At 37.7% G+C, this 5,986-nt stretch overlaps 1 long non-coding RNA gene across 1 annotated transcript; it reads left to right on the top strand.

Annotated features, from left to right (window-relative positions):
• Positions 1–2,719: 2,719 nt before the first annotated feature.
• LOC141937434 (uncharacterized) lies at positions 2,720–5,607 on the top strand. Its single transcript, XR_012626963.1, has 3 exons — positions 2,720–2,843; positions 3,859–4,006; positions 5,523–5,607. It is a non-coding gene; the product is annotated as an uncharacterized LOC141937434 (long non-coding RNA).
• The last annotated feature ends 379 nt before the right edge of the window (positions 5,608–5,986 follow it).

The raw sequence follows: 5,986 nt of genomic DNA, 5'->3' as shown, positions 1-5,986 counted from the left end.
TGAGCTGTGAGCTAAAGATAAGGTGTCAAAACATGGATTAGCACTGATATTGAAGGGGGGAAGTAAATGTTATTAATACACTTGAAAAAGGCTTGTCAAAAGTAGGTTAACCTGGTTATGGAGGAGGACTTTGTAATCATCGTAACAACAGTAGCCTTCTGTTGTTATTTGTGCTGACTTCAAAGCCTCAGAATTCAGACTTTTGGAAAATGCTCATCTCTGGGAGGAAAAGATGGATTAATTGGAAAAGGAAAGCACAAACTTCTAGAGACTTTTTAAAATCTGAGATGTTTTCTGTTATTTTGGGGAAAATAAATGAAAAAATGGAATAACTTTTACTAATGTTGATTGTTAGTATTTAGTTATTAAGCAGTAGAATTTCTTAGAACCTCATGGGATATCACAAGAACTTAGAATCCAGAAGACTATTGCAAGAGTTTGGGCTTGAAAGTGGAGCCTTAAAAGAGTATTAATGTCTTCCCCAGCAGCGTAACATTTCAGGACTTTTTCCCGACTCAACATGCAGTGTATAATCCTTTGGGAAGTAGCAAGGAGTGGATGGGATCGCATGTCAGGAAACACTTTTTTTTTAAAGGACAACTGAATTTGTAGTTCGATTAGGCTATTTCCTGGTGGTTTGGTTTTGGTGGTGTGGTTTGTTGTTTTTCGTTTTTTTCCTGCCAAACTTAATACTCTGTTCTGTGGTGAAAATTGTTCCCTAGGCAGGATGTACAGCATAGTGCACTTCTAGCCCCTGAAATTTAGCAAAGATGCTTGCGAAAATTTGATTCTTGATGAAAGTATTTTTTTACTTAGATAACCTGCAGAGATTGTAAAAGGCTTATAGCTAAATGTTAGCTTTGCTTGCTGTCTTTATGCATTGTTACAGGTGTGTAGAATGCAATCTGAGGAGAAATCCCTGAGGAACAAAGTTAATGAACTTCAGAAAATTAAAAACCAGTTTAGTAAAGAATTAGAGATCAAACAGCGCACAATCCTGCAATTTAAAAAGGTATTCTATTTTTTTAAATTTTACTTGCTTTTAATTTTTTTAAGTAATCCAGTAATGAGGCAAATTTTCCAACCAACAGGAGAAAGCCTACAGAAATAGGGGTAAAAACAAGAGTAGCCAGATGAAATTAGTCTTAATGGATGAATGAAAGATGTTTAAAGAACTTCTCACTGCAGGACCTTGGCAAATTGTTTTAAATCGAGTAATCTGCCTAGTAAATACATACTTAATACCTGCAGATACCCTGATTCTGATCAGTGACGCTTAGATATGTTAGTAGTAATGTCTTCTAAACACTTTTTTAGTCAGCTTGAATGCTCCTTTCACTACATGAAAAACTTACTTATTCTCGACTGTTTGTCTTTAAATACTTCATTTAATACTTACTGAGGCTCAGAATGAAAAGCTACTAATATGTAGAATGTATATTTGTTTCTTTCAATATGTTTTTGACATGTTTTCTTTAATTCGCTTTCAATGTGATATTTAGAAGCAGCCAAATAATGAGAAGCTGGAAGAAATCTCCAAACAGTATGAGAAAGTGTGTAAAGGTCAGAAAAAGCCCTTACTGCGCCATTTTTTGGGTGTGGAATGGCAACATAATGAGTTGTGATGTTATCTAATTTGGAGAGTCTTGCATATTTATATTTTAAAATACTGAGAAAATCCAACCTGGGCATTAAAATGTTACAGTCAGGAACTAATTTTTATTGAATCATTATTAGCAGGAATATTTGAAAGCAAAGAAACAGCCTCAGAATAAGAAACATAAGCCCCAAAGAAAGACTGGATTTGCTATATCAGTGTTAACTTACTCGATATTGGTATTTATTTGCCACTTTAGTTGGCCATGTTAACAACATCAAACACTGAAACATGAACTAGCACAACAACAGTTTCTGCAGGTTTGATAAACACTCAGCAGTTGAACAATAGTTAGTTTTTCATATAATACAACCCTTAGCCTGACGTTAACACTGAAATGCTCACCTAAATCGAGTGGATGAGAATCACTTCAGAATTCTGGATTTGGAAAGTTCTGTAGAGATACTCTATTTCTTTCTAATAGAGCTTTAGATCTCAGGAAATGGGGGAAATTGCTTGTGATGAAGGCACTTTGGGAGAGAATGGTGGGAACTAGGATGGGGGCTCATCTGTAAATTTATTTTCAGATCTGTGTGTGTTGAGGTTTGAGCTCAGCCGGCAGCCAGTCGCCACGTGGCAGCCGTTCACCTCCCCCCTCCCCTCCCCAGTGAAATAGGGGAGGGACAAAAAGAAGAAAATTCGTAGGTTGAATAAAAAGAAAGAATTTACTAAACATAACAAGAAAACAACAGTAACAGTAGTGAGTCCAAAAAGCGGGTAAAATGCAGCCGTGGCTTACCGAGCGCAGCGACCGCCCCCCGCCCCCAGCAGCACCCAACCTCACCCAAAACCTGAAAACAGCAGCAAGGAGGCAAAATTGTTTTGGATGTATTGTGATAGCTGCTTTAAATCTCTGTTTTGATTTGTTGAGTGTTATTTAGGCATTAATTTTATATACTACATAACAAACTTCTAACAGTTAAAGGCTTCTGTTGTCCCTTTGTGGTCATAGCTGATAAATCCAAGTAACTTCAGTAGAAGGATGTGAATGTGGTCAAATATGCGTTTAAAACTGTGTGTTATATAACCTCATTTTGTGTACTGACTAGAACTGGAAGCATGGAAGCAGAAATATAGAGAGCTGAATAACCAGAGCAATAGTGACTGGCGGCAAAAGATGAGCAACACCGTGGAAAAAAGCATAGATGAAAATGAGGAATTAATAAAGCTGCAAAAAGAACTGAAGGTAAAACATGGTGATGTAATTCATACTTAGGTTTAAAACCATAACTTTCATTTAGGAGTCTAAATTTTTTTTGTGTCACTATCTTCAAGAGCTAGGGCATGATGTGGCAAGTTCTTACACTGGTGAAGGAAACCTCCTCTAAAAACTGCAGTGCGTCAGTGCAGCAAAGTCTGGATGGAGTGTCTTTGTAATACACAGCATCACTGATGCCCCACAGTGGAGTGCACCCTTCACTGTGGTGTGCTGCCATGGACGGTGCTTCTCTAGCTGGGCTCCTCTTACAGCTGTCCTGAACAGATGTCAGGAGCTGGATTGTTTCAAACCTTTTTCCCATCAGTTGCTTGGGCAAATAAATTGGACACTTTAAAGATCTTGTGCTTGCTGTGTGATCTGTAAGCCCTTCCCGTTAGGCTGAGGGTTTACCTCTTAATTCTCCTTAGATTAGAAAGTAGCCTTTTTTCCCAGGCGGCTTTTCAGGTGCCTTCTGTCTTGTGTGGGAGAATGTCTGACAAGAGGTTTGATTGTGGTAGAGAAGGAGGCAAAGTTGCTGTGGATTGAAGTGACGTTCCTGGTTACACACTATCTCTGTTTCCCATTCAAATTGTGCGGCATTTTTTGCTTTTCAGTCTTGAAGTAGGTTTCCTAACATGACCTGCAAGGCAGTATAAAAGATTGGGAATTTGTAAGTAAAAAGGGTCTTTTTGCCATTACCTTTGGTGTAACTTTAATAGTGTTTGTGACTTACCCAGAGCATTTTTAGAGGAAAAATAGTCTGTTCCCTGAAGACATGCCAGTCTGAATAATAAATTCTGAAAACTGCTAAACAATTGTTTTAAATGGAAAAAACAAACGAGAATGTAATACTTGCACTTGGGAATATGCTGGAGTAAAACTGTGCTAGTATTTCTGATATCTTTTTGAAACCAATGTGTTTAACGGTAATTTGGATTTTAAGACTTCTTTTTGTGTCGCTTAATCTCTGCCTATGGCTTTATTTCTGGTTCCACTAAAATAGGAGAATGAGGCAAAGTATCAAACTGATAGAAAGAACTGGCCGGAGGAGAAAATGAGACTCATAAGTCAAGTGAAAGAAGCTGAGAGCCATTGCAACAGAGAAATGAGAAAATTTGTGGAAAACGTTGGTAGAGCAACAAGCAGAAATTGTAAGTGACTGGAGGTCTCAGCAGAGTCCTCTAGCGTAAGTCTTTGGTACAGAGCAGATCTCGTGTCAAGTGTTAACAGTGTGGGCGCTTGAGGGGAGCTGGCCTTTGTCAAAGTCCCCTCACTTTATCACATGGCAAAGCCTACATGAGATCTTCTCCGTGTGAAAAGGGAAGAACAGGAGTGTCACAAAATGAAAAAGCATAATACCTAATGGAAGTGCAAGTGCCTGTTCCTTTCTGTCCTATCACCACCACCACCTTGCTGTGAATTCTTCAAACTTCATCTTGTGTGTAAAACACCAATAAGTAACCTATGCTTAAATGAATTGCTACTTAATGAAGCTGAGAAAACATACCTTGAAAAACAAGATTTCTTGCTTGGCTTTTCTGAAAAAAAGGGGGGGGGGGGGGGGGGGCGGAGGAAAAAGCCTATGAGGCTTTAGCAGGAAGAGAAGAAGCAGGCAGTAGTTGACAAAAAAAGCTTCTTTCCAGTAAAAATACTTGGTCAAAATGCTAGTGGTTTTGCTCCCATATCGCTTTCAAAGTAGAGTGACTGATAGTTGATAACAAGGCGGATACCTTGCCTAGTCACTGGACTGTATCAAGGTTGTAATTTCCTGAGCATATGAAATTATTATACGAATCTGTACAATCTAAAGCTATACTTGCATCTAGAAGTAGTTAGCAATGACCTTCTGGACCTGCAATCAGTACAGGGGGATGTTAGGAGCTTAGGACTACTTTCACTTTGTCTGTGACTTTGCTTGCCTGAGACTTTCCAGTAATAAAATCAAAAAGTGGGCAAGCAGGAGTGGTGGTTCTTGACAAAAATTCTCTTCACAAAGAGTATAAGTATAGACACATTTTTTTCTAATTTGAAGCATGGTTTGCTTTTGTATATTTGTAGTGAAACTAGTTCGGTGTGAGCTTTTTAAGATCTACATCTCAAGTCTACTAAGGCCATAAGATAGTACTAACTATGCCAAACTAAACTGTCAGAACAGTTCAGATGGTTTGTAGAAGTTTTGGCTCTATTTCAAACATATTGAAATTGTTTGCAGCTAATATAAAAAAAGCTTTATGCTTTTCTGAAACTGAATTTGTAACAGTAACTGAAGTTTCAAAAAACTTATTAGTTCAAATAAACACTCAAGTCCATTTGATCATTTGATTGCGATTTGATTGGACTGGAAATCTGAAACAACTATCACATCTGCTGCCTTTTTCACAGAACCAAGAACTTCATGAGCAAATGGGAGGTGAACTTTTATAACCCTACATAAGTAGAGTAAAATAAAAATTTTGCGTTACATCTTCCCAGGCTGTTATATGACCTTTCTTGACTTTAAATAGAGGCCACTCATACATGAAGTTGTTGGCTTTTTGATGGACAGCTGGCTGTTTGAGCCTGCAATTCTAAAACTGATGCTGCTGAGTAATTGTAATGATGCTCATGCACATGTTAATTTCTTTTGCCAATCCTGCAATTTGTGGCAATTTTTGCTATGTTTATTAGGATAAGGAAACTGATACAGAAGAACTAAGAAAACAGGTGGCTGAGAAAGATGACTTTATAAAGGAATTGAAACAACGCGTTAACCGTAAAAGTCTTCAGTCTTTGGCAGAAGTACCTTTACCTGAAGGACAAGATAAAATAGATCAGTCTGTAAACAAAGAGGTATGTTTGTTATATTTGTAGAAAGTATGTACTAATGATATGTTGTTAATAACTTTGTTGTTTTGTTGTTTGCTCACTATATATTTCAGCAATGTGGGGAATCTCCCAAAAGTTACTTCCTGTAGTTCTTCGTACTTTAGCTGTATCATTAGTTCTGAGTTCTTGTTCATTCTTCCCTCTCCCTCTTTCAAGTCCCCTCTCAGAAATAAGAAGTACTTTAGTTAATAGAACATCACCTCTCTATACACTATAAAACTTCTGTACCCGAGGGAAAAACTAGTTAACTAATCCAGGTTCTAGAG

The sequence above is a fragment of the Strix uralensis genome, chromosome Z (assembly GCF_047716275.1).
Source record: "Strix uralensis isolate ZFMK-TIS-50842 chromosome Z, bStrUra1, whole genome shotgun sequence".
Lineage (NCBI taxonomy): Eukaryota > Metazoa > Chordata > Aves > Strigiformes > Strigidae > Strix > Strix uralensis.
This window is presented reverse-complemented; position numbering and strand designations above follow the sequence as displayed.